The sequence below is a fragment of the Sciurus carolinensis genome, unplaced genomic scaffold, assembly GCF_902686445.1.
Source record: "Sciurus carolinensis unplaced genomic scaffold, mSciCar1.2, whole genome shotgun sequence".
Taxonomy (NCBI): domain Eukaryota; kingdom Metazoa; phylum Chordata; class Mammalia; order Rodentia; family Sciuridae; genus Sciurus; species Sciurus carolinensis.
The window spans coordinates 4290-21520 of NW_025920796.1; the positions used below are offsets into that span (position 1 = coordinate 4290).

The 17231-nt window shown below is 51.7% G+C and overlaps 1 long non-coding RNA gene across 1 annotated transcript; it reads right to left on the reverse strand.

The window, feature by feature from the left end:
• Positions 1–322: 322 nt before the first annotated feature.
• Positions 323–848, reverse strand: LOC124975897 (uncharacterized). The gene is made up of 2 exons (XR_007106929.1): positions 809–848; positions 323–514 (listed from the first exon to the last, which is right to left on the reverse strand). It is a non-coding gene; the product is annotated as an uncharacterized LOC124975897 (long non-coding RNA).
• Positions 849–17231: the final 16383 nt, after the last annotated feature.

Genomic DNA, 17231 nt, shown 5'->3' on the forward strand with positions numbered 1-17231 from the left:
GATCATGGGGATGGAACCGCAGGGTCGCTGAACGCTGAGCTCCTGAGTCACATACATTCCCCCTCCTTTTCAATGTGTGTGTGTGTGTGTGTGTGTGTGTGTGTGTGTGTGTCTATATTTATACAGGCGTAGGTTTAAGGTGAGTTAGGGTTAGTTAGTGGTCTTGGGGAATGGAACGACCGTCACGTGATTACGAATGAAAGGACAAGGTAGGAGGCCTTGGTAGGGGCCTCCTCCGATCTGGAAAGTATCAAGCTGGGTCACTGGGTTGCGGTGGCGGGTGGAAGCCTGACAAACCAAACAAATGACCCGGACCGATGAATGAATGAAAAGCAAACATGGATTTAGTTTTCGTACTTCGCGCTGCCTTGGATTGGGGAGGGGGTGTGTTGTCGGAATGGCACGTGTACTGAAGCATCTTTTCCAGGGTGAGTTCAGTGAGAGCACCCTGTTCCTGGTGAGAGTGATTGAGGCACATGGCACATCCTGCTCCTCTGGAGTCACCTATTGGACTCTGAGATAGGGAGAGAAGAAGAGAGGGAGATGGGGGGGAGGGTGCACGCAGCAGCAGTGGCGGTGGGGGTCGGGGAGACCCCGAGGGGGAGGGAGGAGAGAGGGAGAGAGATTGTGTGTAGGGGGGGGGCGGCGGCGGCGGCGGCGACGGTGGCGGCGGGTGGGTGTCGTAGGTGTGGGTTGTGGTCCAGGGCACCCCTCTCCTCTGGAGGGAAGCGGCCTGTAGGCTCGCTCGCTCCCTCCCTCCCTCCCTCCCTCCCTCCCTCCTTTCCTTTGCAAGCATGGAATCTCCGACCTGCTCTGTGGGTTTCTTGACCTGGATGCTTCCATCAGCGGGAACGATTGGAATGAAATGAACTGAAATGAAATCATATTAGGACACCATCCCCGGAAGTCCTGGTATTCTCTCTTTGGACTTGGGGCATGAACCCAGACTTGTCTTTCGGTCTCTCAGAGTCTCTCTTGCCTGCTTCTCCCTTTCCCCGGCAGCGAGAGGGTGGAATCGGAGCGATGATTGTTCCGTTTCCTCGCGTGTCCTCCTTTCGTGGTTTCGGTTTTGCAGGCGGTCCGAGACCGCCCCTGTGTCCCCGCCGGGCTTTCTAGGGCCTCTGGGCAGAGGGGTGGCTGCTCGTGCCCCTCGGGGCGGGGGGGGGGGTGGCTGGCAGGGTGCCCCGGCTGGTGGGGCACGTCCTGGTGGCTTTCTACGCCCCCTTCGGAGCTGGTCCCGCTGACACGGAACGACGTTCCGAGTCTCTTGTGCCTGATGTTGGTGGCGGTTGTCGGGCTCCACCTGGTGGCCGCTTTTATACGAACTTCTCGCATTCGGAAGTCACCAAGGAGTGACATGTGGTGGCGGTGACCGAGACAGAGTCCCAGGAGTTGGGTGACACCAGCGGAACTGCCGCCGGCCTGCTGGGGCGGGCTTGTGTGACCTACTGGCGGGAGGTTGGACCGGCAGGCATAGTGTGCGGGTTGCCAGTCTGCGCGCTCCAGGGCCCGGGAAACGTTGGGTGGCAGCCCGAGCGGGTCGACCAGCACTCCCAGGCGCTGTCCCCGGGACCTGAAGAGAGCGGAGCGGAGCCGGGCGGGGCGGGGCCGCGTCGCACGGGTTGGTTTGGCCCGGGAGGACGACAGGGGGCCCGCGCGGCCTTCTTTGACCGAGCCCTGGCGAGAGCAGCTGGGGACTCCCTTGCGCGGGTTGGGCCGGGGACCGCGGCAGGGGCTCGCGTCCCCATCCGTCTGGGTCCTGTCCTGGCTGGTGTCGGCAGGGACTTAGGTTTTCTTTTGAGTGCTGTGGGCCTTGGGACTTTGCTTTTCTTTTTTCTTTTACTTTTGTTTTTTCTTCTCCCTCTCTCCCTGCCTGCACCGGGCGGCCCAGAGGGTGCGGTGACCGGCCTGCCTACCCCTCGGTCCCTCGGTGGTGTCACCGTGTTCGTCTGAGGTGCCGTCCCGAGCCTGGCCTTCGTGCTATGCCGGAGCCCTTCTTCGGGGACCGGTCCCTCGAGTGCTCGTGCATCCGGGGAGAGGCATACCTGGTCCCGCTCCAGCTCGTCGTGGGGTCCTCGTCCCTCTTTCGTCCCTGTCACCTGGGGTCGACCATTTGGCCCTAGGGGCTCTGGTTCTCTTGGCGACTGGGGTCAGGTCTGGGGACAGGTGGCCGTGACTCTCTTCCGGGAGGTCAGAGTGGTGACTGGACAGGTCCCCGTGGCCTCTGATCATGATTGTTTCGTCCCAAGGTGGACATTTTGTGCCGTCGGGTGGGTGCTGACACGTTGTCCTTTGGCGTGTGTCGCCGAAGGGGTTGGGACTTCTGGATGCGTGTGGGGGCTCTGGGCTACCGAGGACGACGGGGTGGCCCAGGCCCCTTCCCTCTTGAGCCGTCTGCCTGGGCCTGCGCGCCGGCTCTTGGGCATCTGGAGTATCTCGGCCGCGGTGCCACCTCCGGTCTCTGGCACCCGAGGGCGGCGGGGGATGCGGCGGAGGTCCTTTACCACCGTGCACTCCCTGCCGCGGGCACCGAGGGCGGTTTGTGACGACGCTCGTTTCCATGGCTCTGTGCAGCTTGTCAGGCGTTCTCCCGTCTTTTTCATCTGCCACTCTCCTTGGGGCGTGGGGCCGGCGAGGCCGAAGCAGGCTCCGTGTTGACGATGGTCCTCGCCGGGTCCCCCGCTCCCCAGTTCCCCCTCCCTCCTGTCAACCGATTGATGTGGTGACCTTGCGCTCTCCAGGGCTGGGCCAAAGCCGCGCCAGGCGAGGGACGGACGTTCATGGCGAACGGGACCGCTCTTCTCGTCCTGCCCGAGGGCCTCTTGCCTCTCCTCCATGTCCCTTGGCAGCGTGTGGAAGGCAGGGGTGCGGAATCCGGCCCCGACCCCGCCCTGGGGTCTGCTGACGCAGCGGATGCTTCTCGCTTGCCACCCTCTGTCGGTGGCTGGACCACGTGTGTGCGGCCCTCCCTCCGCCTTGGAGAGGGTTGCCTCCGCGCCGCTGTGGCACTCGAGTTCGCCTCTGCCTTGGTCCTCCATGGTGCTCCTGGAGCGGTCCGGGTTGTCGTTTGAGGTGCCTGAGGCTGAGTCGGCGTGTCGCCGCTCCTCTTCCCGGCACTGCCGCTGAGGCCGCTGCCTCATATCTGGTCTCCCCCGGCCTGTGGGGGTTTCCGAGGTGAGTGGCTGGAAAGAAAGACTGGTTTCGTCTGGGGGGTCGAGGCGGTGAGCCCCCGGCAAGGTGCCGGTCTCCCTCGTGGGGGCCGGTCGTTCTGCTGCCACCCCCTCCCCTGGTGTCCCATGGCGTCAGTGTGTGTGTGTGTCGGGGTGATGGCTTCGGAGGCAAGCGTGCGCCCGCGTGCTCTCTCCCCCGGTGCTGCCCTGGGTTCGGTCGGCCGGTGCGCCCGCGGCGGCTGGTTTCCCCGTGCGCTGCCACGGGTGGCCCGACGCGGCCCCGTCTCCGGTCCTCCGCCGCTTTTCCGCTGATGATTCCGTCGTTGTGTGTCGGCGCTCAGGGGGGGACACGGTGTCCATTCCCCCACCGCGATGCGCGGGTCACCCGTCCGGTGCCGCATGAGTGTTCTCGCACCCGGGTGTGCATCCGGCCCGCGGCCGGTCCGTCGCGTGGAGTCGCCCCCGGCCGCGCCGCGCCGTTCCCTGGAGGCCCGGGGGGGGGGGGGAGAGGTGGCGCGGGGTCTCTGTCCCCGAGTCATCCCCACTCCCCGCCCATCCGTCGTCCTCCTCCGAGCAAGCGCGGCGGTCTTGGTTCGCCATGGCGGCTCCGTGCCGCCGTGGGGGCGGGGAGGCGCGCGTCTCGCGCTCCCTACCCCCATTCCCTCACGGGCGCGAGTGTGCGCGCGCAGTGATGGCGGGGATCCGCCCGGGGTGTGGGCCTCGGCCCCCCTCGAGATTAACCTCGCACCGTCTCCGTCTCACGCGCGCTGCGTCATATCGGGTTCCCTGCGGTGGCCCCACGGTTGCGACCGGCGGGTCAGGTCTTGCGCCCGGGGCCCCCTCGCGCCCGTCGGTTGCCCGCTGCTCCTTCGCAGGGGGTGGTGCGCCACGCCCCCACCCCTCGCTGGCTCCACGCCGCCTCGCGCACGCCTCAGTCTTCTGCCCGGGCCCGCCGGGCGGGCGGAATGCGTCCGCCTCACCGCACAGGCGGGCGGGGAATGTCAGGGACGACGGGGTCGTCGCGTTCGGTAGTGTCTCTGGATCCCTCGGAGCCGCCCCCCTCCCCACCGCCATCCCGCGGTTGCCTCCGCCGCCCCTGCCACTCCCGCCGGGGCCCCCTCTGCGTAGTCGGGGAGTGTTCTCCCTCCCGCTCGCTCCCGGCCTGCCCGGCCGCCCGACGCTGGGGAAGGCAGGTGTGCTGCCTCCCGTGGCTCACCGCGCTCCTACCTGGTTGATCCTGCCAGTAGCATATGCTTGTCTCAAAGATTAAGCCATGCGTGTCTAAGTACGCACGACCGGTACAGTGAAACTGCGAATGGCTCATTAAATCAGTTATGGTTCCTTTGGTCGCTCGCTCCTCTCCTACTTGGATAACTGTGGTAATTCTAGAGCTAATACATGCCGACGGGCGCTGACCCCCCTCGAGGGGGGGATGCGTGCATTTATCAGATCAAAACCAACCCGGTCAGCTTCCCCCCGGCCCCGGCCGGGGGGCGGGCGCTGGCGGCTTTGGTGACTCTAGATAACTTCGGCCCACAGTGGGGGGGCGGGGGTGCCGGGGGCGGGGCCGACTGTCCCCAGTGCGCCCCAGGCGGGTCGCGCCATCGGCCCGGTGGTCAAGGTGCCACGCTCAAGCGAGCGCTCGGGGTCGGCAGCGATGTGTCCCAATTCAATGATCACTTAAGCCCCAACACTGCACCTCATGCTCTGCTGAGCTGAGCGCTCACCACCCATGTCTCTGTGTGGCTGCTACACCTCTAGGCTAGTTTCCTGAATCTGAAGAGAAACCGGGCATTTACAGTCCTTGAGGAGTGGGGTCGTAGTGGCAAATACACTGGTGCCGGTGGTCAGCTTGTTGAGCCATGTCTTCGCAGGCACCACTCAGTCCCAGCCTGTTACACTGGACCTTGTGGTGGTTAATAGCCTGCAGGAGAACCAAGTGAGCGGACTTTCACTATGAATGGTGGGTCAAAGGAGCACTGCACCACCTAGCGGGCCTGGGTGGAAATGCGAGCTGTCAGGCTTCAGTGGGAATCCTGGTCCTGGGTGGATATGGGGGTTTTATTGCACATGGGGCTGAATACCACTTACAACCTGGTTTCTGGTTGACCAGGCAACAAGGATAAAAGCATTTCTTTAAAAACACAAGACCCTGCAACCCGCTCTCTTCGTCTGTCCTCTTACCCTCACAGCTGAGCCGGTGCTTGTCTTGACTCTGGGCTGGAAGCAGCTAGGAGCTGAATGCTCTCCAGTTGCCTTGGAATCCGTGATGCCACTGTGTTCTCTGGCCACTCCTCTGTGACCTCAGATGGAATCTGGGTTGCAGGAGCCATGTCACGTGAGCCAGTCTTCGAAGTTCCTGTTGCCCAAGGCTTCACGAACCCTCTGGGGTGTGCAACCAACTGCCTTCTTTTACCGGAGCCTAGAAACCCTGCACCTTTCACAACCTAGCTACCCAGAGCCGGCTACCTCCCCTTTGATTAGAGCACTTCTCCCATGAATGTTTCTCCTTTCACAGGAGAATGGTAAGCAATTGATACGTTTTTCTGAGTGGATGTGAATGCACCTGAATGGATGTAGGATCAAGGATATGAGTTTCAGTCACAATCTCTCTGTAATGAATCCTGAGAGTAATAACTGAAAATGTAAGGAGCAGAAATCTGAAACTGGATGAGGAATGTTTTCTTTTTGCCACCATGTTTCGCTTCTGGGACCAAAATGCTGAGTAAATGACTCATTCCTCTCTTCATGAGCCACCAGAGGAGCCACACACCTTCACATGGAACACAGACATCCCATGTTCCAGCTGTCTCCTTTGCAGACTTTGTAGGTTAGGAGGGGAAACCCAACAGATGGAATGTGATGTGTCCCTATTCAATTATCATTTAAGCCATGGTGTTTCACTGCATGCTCTACTGAGTTGAGTGCTAACCACCATTCACTCTGTGTGGCTGCTAGGCCTACAGGCTAGTTTCCTGACTCTGAAGAAAACCCGGGTTTTCCCAGTTCCAGAAGAGTGGGGTCGGAGGGCAAATCCACTGGTGCCGGTGGTAAGCGTGTTGAGCCACGTCCTTTCTGGCTCCCCTCAGTCCCAGCCTGTTCCACTGGACCTTGTGGGGTCAAACAGCCTGCAACAGAGCCAGGTGAGCAGGCTGTCAGCATGAATGTTGCGACAAATGAAACACAGCGCCACCAAGCAGACCTGGGTGGAAGTGCGAGCTGTCAGACTTCAGTTGGAACCTTTGTTCTGCCTGCACATGGAGGGTTTATCGCCAACAGGGATGCATACTGTTTACAGCCTGGTTTCTCATTGACCAGGCAACAAGGATAGAATCATTTCTTTAAAAATGCAAGACCATGGCACCCGCTCCCTTCCTCTATCCTCTTACCCTCACAGCTGAGCCGGTGCTTGTCTTGAATGTGGGCTTGAAGGGGCCAAGATTGAAGTGGTCTCTGGTCGCCAAGGGAACCGTGACGCCACTGTGCTCTCAGGCCGCTCCTCTGTGACCTCAGTTGGAAACTGGGGTGCAGGCGCCATGTCACGTGAGCCAGTCGTCAAATTTCATGTTGTCCAAGGCTTCAAAAACCCTCTGGGGAGTTCAACCAAATGCCCTTTCCTACCGGAGCCTAGAAGCCCCACGCCCTTCACAATCTAGCTTCCCAATGCCTGCTCCCTCCCCTTTGATTGGAGGAGTTCTCCCATGAATGGGTCTCATGTCACAGGAGAACTGGTAAGCAATTGATGCATTTTGCTGAGTGGAAGTGAATGCACCTGAATGAATGTAGGATCAAGGATATGACTTTCAGCCCAGATCTCCCTGTAATGAATCTTGAGAGTAATAACTGAAAACATAATGAGCAAAAAATTGAAATTGGATGAGGAATGTTTTCTTGTTGCAACCACATTTCGCTTCTGGGACCCCAGACTCCGTGAGCCACCACCACTTTCCTTTCCTTTTTTTATCTCACAACAGCATCTGGCTGAACTGCTGAAGCACTCCCTGACTGAGGAAACAGGCATAGTACAGGAGGAACAACTTCTGCCTCACCCTTTCCTGACAGGACGGGCACCAGAACTGGCTTGTCCATTATGCACAACTCTCTGCTGTTTAGGAATTTTCAAAAGAAAGTGACCAAAGGAAAAATAAGAAAAAAATAGGATCGAGGAAAGTGTCAGTAAATTGTGAATATAATGGCAAGGGTTGAATGTGTAAATGATCCCCAAAATCCCCATTCATAGACACCAATTGAGCATATGTTCAATCCCACATAGTCCTGCCTCTGCCCCTACTCCTATTGTCCTTGGATCCCTGATACAATTTTGTGCTCAGTGATCCCTTATATCCCTTTTCATCCTTAAGGGAATAGGCGAAAAACCTTTCCCTCAGGACACATTGCTGGTCTTGGGTATTGACATGCAAAAGAGTTCCTTGCTGGATTTTTGTGAATAAGAGAATTAAGAATTCCTTAAGCACTGTTTTTCTTGGTCATGATTGCTTTTCTGCACACATTTTCACTAAGCAGGACTGTAAGTGATCATCAAGTGTTGTAACTCAGTGTATACCTCCCTGTGCTAGTGATATAGCCCATCGCGTAGAGTGCCATCCCCGCATGTTCCAGATCCTGGTTCAAGTACCCAGCACTGTTAGATTGTGGAATAACAAACAAACAAAGGAGACCAATTCAGAGGATTCCAGTCTTCCATCCTCTCACATCTTTCTTTTCTTTTTCCTCTCCCAATCTTCCATTCTCTCACCTCTTTCTTTTCTTTTCTCCTCTCCTCTGAAAATGAATCAACACTGGAGAACAGCACCAGTTTCACATGCAACCCACTTCCACTGAAAACTTTCAGTTTGCAAATGTGCTCCAAGATAACAGTGCTGCACACTCACCTGCATTTCTTCAACATACTAATTCCACAACCTCACTCTACTCTCCTTAGGACAGATATCACAAGTCTCTCATGAGTATGCTTATGTGAAGAATTCTTCACCACCTTCTTCCACTGCGCATTGTCACCAGGTTTCAGTGGCAGGAAATTCAAAATGACAACTGCACTTGTATCTGTCACTCTCCAGGCTTATTGGACACACTCCCATACCCTCTGCCAATGAAGGGAACTTCCACACCTGAGCACTTTCCACATGAACCCCAATGACAATTGGAAAACCAAGAGATGAACACAAATGACAGCCGCTCTGGTCCCTGGACTTTCACTGACACTTTTGCATTGCAGTGGCTTGTATGTGATTATTGATGAATCATGGTAGCATTTGGGGCTGAATTGATGTTAACCTGTATTGGTAGCATTCAGGAAGATCACAGGGGATTTAAAACCCACGGTCCCAATATCATTGGAGCTCCAGTGTCAAGAGGAATGGAGCCCTTTTATAGAGTCTTGTTAATGTTGATGGACTTCCTCAAGAGATACAGCATAGATTTGGGTGAAGCATAACAACTCTGGTAGTGAATTGCTCTCATGTTTACTGGCGATCTGGGAGTGAATGCATTGTGATTTTTAGGGTAAGGAATGGCACAAGAACCTCTCTCCCCAAGAACTGACACCGGAAGAAGGAAATAAGAGACATTAGGCATATGGCATGTGGGTGGCAGAAAGAAACAAGTCAAGAAAGAAAACGTATTTGACAATTTGCAAATGCTTCAGATACGGTTTTCCTTCTCAGTAATTCTATTAAAATGTTGTTACTATGGAATCATTTCTGTTTTGATATTCAGGTTTTGCCGACGTAGGATCTTCACACTTGAATATTCATAGACCTTTGGGGAATAAATATCTGAGATTGTGTGCACTCTTCATTCAGAGAAACAGGGATTAGTGTTGCATATCCCAGGATGAGATGGTTTAAATTGTAGGTTGTGGGGTAGGTGCAGTGATGTTAGGAAAGCCTTTGCTCTTGTTTCTAGTGCCAGAAAAATAGAAGAATCAGTATACATATACTCGGCTGTCCCTTGGGAGCAACAAGAAAGAGACAGGAATTTGCAAGTGCATTGATGTACTTTCAACAAAATTAGGGTTGGTGTTCATGGTTGCATACAGAATGAATGGGCAATAACTACTTCCTGTATTTGTAGTGTATGATGAGGCTGAATATATGTCGTGGAGTTTGTGGGTTGACCATGAACAATGATGAGTTTCACAGTGTCTCTCCTCTGAAGTTGTTTTCCAGTATGACACCCTCCAGCTTGTCTTGTGCCCCAAATGTCCTTACTCTCCCCTTTCAAATATTCAGCTTGGAAGTTTTGCACCATTCCACTTTCAGCATGGTGTATGTTCAAGCGTGGTGTTAGGCCCTGTGAAACTGTGCTCGTCATGCCATCACAGGCTGTTATTACATTCCACAGCTTCTAGTCTGCTCCCTCCCAGGACTGGTTAGTGGACTCCTAGCAATATCCCATAGGATCTTGCGAGAGAGGGGCATTTGTCTGTCAAGAAGACGAACCATTGTGTGAATGCAGATTGGCAAGTCATTACTGCATCTTGAAGAGATTTGATGTGCCCCTTGAGAAATCCAAGCAGGTAAGTATCTGCATACAGCCTAGTCATAAAGCAGCAGCCAAGGAGGAGGGGCCTGGCAGTTGGAATGAGCAACAACAACTCTCCTTGCTTTCTTCGGTTTGTCCTGTCCTCTGTCCAGCATGCTGAATGAATGATACCCTCCTCTCTTCATGAGCCACCAGAGGAGTAACACACCTTCACATGGAACATGGACATCCCACGTAACAGCTGTCTCCTTTCCAGAATTTGTAGTTTAGGAAGGGAAACCCAACAGATGGAATGTGATGTGTCCCAATTCAATGATCACTTAAGCCCCGGCGCTGCACTGCATGCTCTAATGAGTTGAGACCTCACCACCCATCACTCTGTGTGGCTTATAGGCCTCTAGGCTAGTTTCCTGACTCTGAAGAAGACCTGGGTTATTCCAGTGCTGGAGGAGTGGGGTCAGAGGGCAAATCCACTGGTGCCGGTGCTAAGCTTGTTGAGCTACATCCTCTCAGGCACCGTTCGGTCCCAACCTACTCCACTGGAACTTGTGGGGGCTTATAGCCTACAGCAGGTGCCAGGTGAGTGGGCTCTCAGAATAAATTCAGCAGGCAACAGAGGACAGCACCCCCTAGCGGCCCCGGTGGAAGGGCGAGCTGTCAGGCTTCAGTGGGAACCCTTTTCTTACCTGGACATGGAAGGATTTATCGCCCATGGGGCTGCATACCGCTTACAGCCTGGTTTCTAGTTGACCAGGCAACAAGGAAAGAATTACTTCTTTAAAAACGCAAGACCCTGGCAGCCGCTCCCTTCGTCTATCCTCTTATCCTCACAGCTGAGTCGGTGCTTGTCTTCAATGTTGGCTGGAAAGGGCCAGTAGCGGAATGGTCTCTGGTTGCCATGGGAACCATGACACCACTGTTCTCCGGCTGCTCCTCTGTGACCTCAGGTGGAATCTGCGGTGCAGGACACGTCACGTGAGACACTCATCAAAGTTCATGTTGCCCAAGGCTTCACAAAACCTCTGGGGAGTGCAACCAAGTGCCTTCTCCTACAGTAGCCTAGAAGCCCCACACCCTTCACAACCTAGCTGCCCAGTGCCTGCTCCCTCCCCTTTGATTAGAGGAGATCTCCCATGAATTGTTCTCAGATCACAGCAGAACTGGTAAGCTATTGATTTGTTTTTCTGAATGGAATTGAATGTACCTGAATGAATGAAGAATCAAGGATATGACTTTCAGCCACTTATTACTCTGTAATAAATCTTGAGAGGAATAACTGAAATCATAAAGAGCAGAAGAATGAAATTGGATGAGTAATGTTTACTTTTTCGACACCACATTTCGCTTCTGGTACCCCAGACAACATGAGGCATCACCACTTGCCTTTGCCTGTTTATATCCTCAACACCTTCTGGCTAAATTACTGAAGAACTCCCTCACTGTGGGAAACAGGCATAACACAGAAGGAACAACTTCCTCTGCCTCACCCTTTCCTGAGAGGACGGGCACCAGAACTGGCTTGTCAATTATGCACAGATCTCTGCTGTTTAGAATTTTTTCAAAAACCAATAACCAAAGGAAAAATAAGAAAAAAATAGGATCGAGGAAAGTGTCAGTAGATAGAGATTATAATGGCTAGGGATTCATATGTGAATGGTCCCCAAAATCTACATACAGTGTCACCAAATGAGAATATTTTCAATCCCAAATAGTACTGCCTCTGCCGCTGCTCATGGCATCCTTGGAGCCCTCATAAAATTTTTCTGCTCAGGGATCAGCTACATCCATTTTCCTCCTTAAGTGAAGAGGGGAGAAATCTGTCCCTGAGGACACACCGCTGGTCTTGGGTATTGACACGCAAAAGAGTTTCTTGCTGGATTGTCGTGAATAAGAGGATTAAGGATTCCTTAGGCATTGTTTGGCTTGGTCATGATTGCTCATCAGCATACTTTTTCACCAATTAGTAGTGGAAGTGATCAAGTGTTGTAACTCAGAGCAGTCATTCCTGTGCTGGCCAAATAGCCCATCCCCTAGAGAGTCTGCCTCCCATCCTGGAGATCTTGGTTCCAGACCCCAGCACGGTTAGGTTTTGGAAATTACAAACGAACGAACCAGCCAGAATTGGACCCTCTCAACCCTTACTTTTCTATTCTCCTCTCCTCAAAAAATGATTCAACACTGGAAAACAGTACCACATTCACGTGAAATCCTTTTCCACGGACACCTTTCAGTTTGCAAATGTGCTCCAAGAGAGCAGTGCTGCACACACCTGCATTCCTTCACAGTACTACTTCCACCACCTCACTCTACTCTCCTTAGTACAGAGATCACTGGTCTCTCATGAGTATGCTTATGCGAGCAATTCTTCACCACCTTCCTCCCCTGTGCTTTGATCACCAGCTTTCGGTGACAGGAAATTCAAAATGACAACTGCACTTATTCCTGGCTCTCTCCAGGCTATTTGGACATACTCCCATACCGTCTGCCAATGAAGGGAACTTCCACACTTGAGCACTTTCCACGTGAACCTCAATGCCCAGTGGAAAACCAAGAGGTGAACACAAAAGACAGATGCCCTTGTCCTGGAGTTTCTCTCACAGTTTGTCTATGCAGTGGCTTGCTTGTGACTTCTTGATGAACAATGGTAGGATTTGGGACAGAATTGATGTGAGCGTCCATTGCTAGCATTCAGGACTGTCAGGCGGATTTACAACCTACTCTCAAAATATCATTGGAGCTCCAGTATCAAGAAGAATGGAGCACTTTATGCACTCTTGTTAATTTTGATGGACCTCCTCAAGAGATGCAGTCTAGAATTAGGTGAAGAATAACAACAACTCGGGGTGTGAGTTGCTCTCATGTTTCCCGGGGATTTGGGAATGAATGCACTGTGCTTTGGAGGGTAAGGAATGACACAAACACCTCTTTCCAAGTTCTCACACTGGAAGGAGGAAACTAGAGACAATAGGAATGTGGCATGTGGGCGGGACACAGATACATGGCAAGAAAGAAAGCAGATTTGACACTTTGCAAATGCTTGTGGTATGCTGTTTCTTCTCAGTAACTCTATTAAAGTGTTGGTTATTATGGAACCACTTCTGGTTTGATATTCATGCTTTGCCAGTTTAGTGTCTTCACACTTGAATATCCATAGACCTTAGGGGGATTAATTTTCTGAGATTGTGGTGAACTCTTCATTCAGAGAGCCAGGAATTAGAGTTGCATATTCCAGGATCAGCTGGTTCAAATTCTAGGTCGGGGGTTGGTGCTGTGATGTTAGGAAAGACTTTGCTCACGGTTCTTTTGACAGAAAAATATAGGAATCAGTATACGTATATTCGGCTGTTCCTTGTGAGCAACAGAAAGAGAGAAATTTCAAGGGCATTGATGTACTTGCAATGAAATTAGGGTCGGTATTCATGGTTGCATATAGAATGAACGGAAAATTACTATATCCAGTATTAGGAGTGTTTGAAGAGGCAGTCTATATGCCGAGAAATTTGTGGGTTGAACATGAACAATGATGCATTTCATAGTGTCTCTTCTCTGAAGTTATTTTCCAGGAAGACCCTCTCCAGCTTTTCTTGCCCCGCAAATATCCCCACTCTCCCGTTTTGAAAATTCAGATTGTAAGCTCTGCACCATTCCACTTTCAGTAGGGTCTTTGTTCAAAGCTGGTGTCATGCGCTGTGAAACTGAGCTCATCATGCCATCACCAGGCTTTTATTTCAATCACCGGCTTGTAGGCTACTGCCTCCTGGGGCTGGTTAGATGACTCCTGTCAATGTTGCACAGACCCTTGGGACCGAGGGGCATTTGGTCAAGAAGACAAACAATTTTGTGAATGCAGATTGGCAAGACACTTCTGCATCTTGAGATGGTTGATGTGCACCTGGAAAAATCCCACCTGGTAAGTTTCTGGGTGCAGAGGTGTTCTAATGTAGCAGCCAAGCCGGTGGGGCCTGGCAGTTGCAGTGAGCACACAACTACTCTCCTTTCTTGTCAGGTCCGACCTGTACTGCATCGAACATGCTGAGTGAATGAGTCCCTCCTTTCTTCATGAGCCACCAGAGGAGCCAAACACCTTCACGTGGAGCACACACTTCCCATGTTCCTGCTGTCTCCTTTGCAGTCTTTGTAGGTTAGTGGGGGAAACCCAACAGATGGAATGTGATGTGTCCCAATTCAATGATTACTTCAGCCCCGGCACTGCACTGCATGCTCCACTGAGCTGAGCGCTCACCACCCATGTCTTTGTGTGTCTGCTAGGCCTCTAGGCTAGTTTCCTGACTCTGAAGGAAAGCCAGGCATTCCCAGTCCTTGAGGAGTGGGGTCGGAGTGGAAATCCACCGGATCCTGTAGTAAGGTGGTTGAGCCACTTCTTCTCAGGCAGTCCTTGGTACCAGTCTTTTGCACTGGACATTGTGGAGGTTCATAGCCTGCAGAAGAACCAGGTGTGCTGGCTGTCAGTATGAATGGCGGGGCCAACGGATCACAACACCACCTAGCAGTGCCTGGGTGGAAGTGCGAGCTGTCAGGCTTCAGTGGGAAACCTGGTCCTGCCTGGATATGGAGGGATTTATCACCCACGGGGCTGCATGCCGCTTACAACCTGGTTTCTAGTTGACCAGTCAACAAGGATAGAATCATTTCTTTAAAAACACAAGACCCTGGCACCCGCTCCCTTCCTCTATCCTCTTGTCCTCACAGCTGAGCCGGTGCTTGTCTTAAATGTGGGCTTGAAGTGGCCAGGAGCGGAATGGTCTCTGGGATCCGTGATGCCACCGTGTTCTCGGGCCGCTCCTCTGTGACCCAGGTGGAATCAGGGGTGCAGGCGCCATGTCACGTGAGCCAGTCTTCAAAGATCATGTTGCCCAAGGCTTCACACTCTGGGGAGTGCAACCAAGTGCCTTCTCCTAAGGGAGCCTATAAGCCCCACGCCCTTCACAACAGAGCTGCCCAGAACCCGCTCCCTCCCCTTTGATTAGAGGACTTCTCCCATGAATGTTTCTCATATCACAGGAGAACTGGTAAGCAATTGATGCATTTTTCTGAGTGGAAGTGAATGTATCTGAATGAATGTAGAATCAAGGATATGACTTTCAGCCAGGATCCCTCTGTAATGAATCTTGAGAGTAATAACTGAAATCATAATGAGCAGAAAATGGAAACTGGATCAGCAATGTTGCCTTTTTGCCACCACGTTTCGCTTCTGGGACCCCAGACCCCATGAGCCATCAACACTTGCCTTTGCCTTGTTATATCTCACAACATCATCCGGATAAGTTGCTGAAGCACCCCCTCACTGAGGGAAACAGGCATAGCACAGGAGGAACAACTTCCTCTGGCTCAACCTAACCTCAGTCGATGGGCAAGATGCATCACCTAATCTGGATTGTCCATTATGCACAGGACTCTGCTGTTTAGAATTTTTGAAAAGAAAATGACAAACGGAAAAATATGAAAAAAATAGAATCGAGGAATTAATCAGTAGATTGTGAGTATGTTGGCTAGGGTTGCATATGTGAATTATCCCAAAGTCTCCATTCGTAGTCACCTCTTGAGCATATTCTCAATGCCACATAGTCCTGCCTCTGCCCCTGCTCCGGAGGTCCTTGGATCCCTGTTACACATTTGTGTTCAGAGATCAGTTAATCTAGTTTCCTCCTTAAGGGAAGAAGGGAGAAATCTGTCCCTGAGGACACACCGCTGGTCTTGGGTATTGACACGCAAAAGAGTTCCTAGCTAGATTGTCGTGTATAAGAGGATTAAGAATTCCTTAGGCATTGTTTGGCTTGGGCATGATTGCTCATCTGCATACTTTCTCACCAATTAGTGCTATAAGTGTTCAAGTGTTGTAACAGAGCAGTCTTTTCTGTGCTGGTGACATAGCCCATCATCTAGAGAGACTGCCTTCCATGCTGGAGACCATGGTTCGAGACCCCAGCAAGGATAGATTATAGAAATTTCAAACCCTAAAAAATTACAAACAAATGAGAACGAACCAGCTGGAATCGTAGCCTCCCATCCCTCCATCCTCTCATCCCTTACTTTTCTTTTCTCCTCTCCTCAAAAAATGAATCAACAGTGGAAAACAGTACCACGTTCACGTGCAAAACTTTTCCACGAACACCTTTAAGTTTGCAAATGTGCTCCAAGAGAGCAGTGCTGCACACTCACCGGCCTTTCTTCAGAGAACTACTTCCAAGACCTCACTCTACTCTCCTTATGACAGAGATCACAGTTCTCTCATGTCAACCATTATGCCAATAATTCATCACCACCTTCCACCCCTGTGCATTCTTCACCAGGTATCCGTGGCTGGAAATTCAAAAGTACAAACGCATGTACACCTGATTCTCTTCAGCCTTTTTGGATATACTCCCATGCACTCCTACAAAGTAGGGGTCTTACACACCTGTGCACTTTCCACATGATCCTCAATGAAAACTGGAAAACCAAGTGATGAACACAAAAGACAGCCGCTCTTGTCCCTGGAGTTTCTCTGACAGTTTGATTTGCAGTGTCTTGCTTGTGACTTTTTGATGAATAATGGTAGGTTTGAGGCTGATTTGATGTGAGCCTCTACTGGTAGGATTCAGACTATCATGGGGTTTTACAACCTACTCTTCCAATATCATGGGAGCTCCAGTGTCAAGAGGAATGGAGCCCTTTCAGGCACTCTTGTTAATTTTGATGGACCTCCTCAAGAGATGCAGTCTAGAATTGGGTGAAGCATAACAAGTCCTCGGGGTGTGAGTTTTTCTCATGTTTACCGGGGATCTGGGAATGAATGCATGGTGCTTTGGAGGGTAAGATGTGACACAAAACACCTCTTTCCAAGATCTCACAGCGGAAGGAGGAAACAAGAGACATTAGGCATAGGGCATGTGGGCGGGTGTAGAAACCTGTCAGAATAGAAAGTGGATTTGACACCTTGCAAATGCTTGAGGTATGCTTTTTCTTCTCAGTAGTTCTATTAAAGTGTTGGTTATCATGGAACCACTTCTGGTTTGATATTCATGTTTTGTGATGTAGGGTCTTCACACTTGAATATTCATAGTCCTTTGGGGCATTACTTTTCTGAGATTGTGGTGGCCTCTTCATTCAGACAGCCAGGGATTAGGTTGAATATTCCAGGATCAGCTGGTTAAAATTGGAGGTCTTGGTGTGGGAGATGTGATGTTAGGAAAGCCTTTGCTCATGGTTCTCCTGCCAGAAAAATATAGGAATCAGTATACGTATATTCGACTGTCTGTTGGGAGCAACAGGAAGAGACAGGACTTTTCAGAGACACTGATGTACTTGCAATGTCATTAGCATTGGTGTTTATGTTTGCATACAGAATGAACAGACAATAACTACTTTCTGTATTAGTAGTGTATGATGAGGCTGTATGTATATCGAGGAATTTGTGGGTTGAACATGAACAATGTCAACTTTCATAGTCTCTTCTCTGAAGATGTTTTCCAGGAAGACCCTCTTCAGTTTCTCTCACCCCCTAAATGTCCTTACTCTTCCATTTTGAAAATTCCGTTTGGAAGCTCTGCACCATTC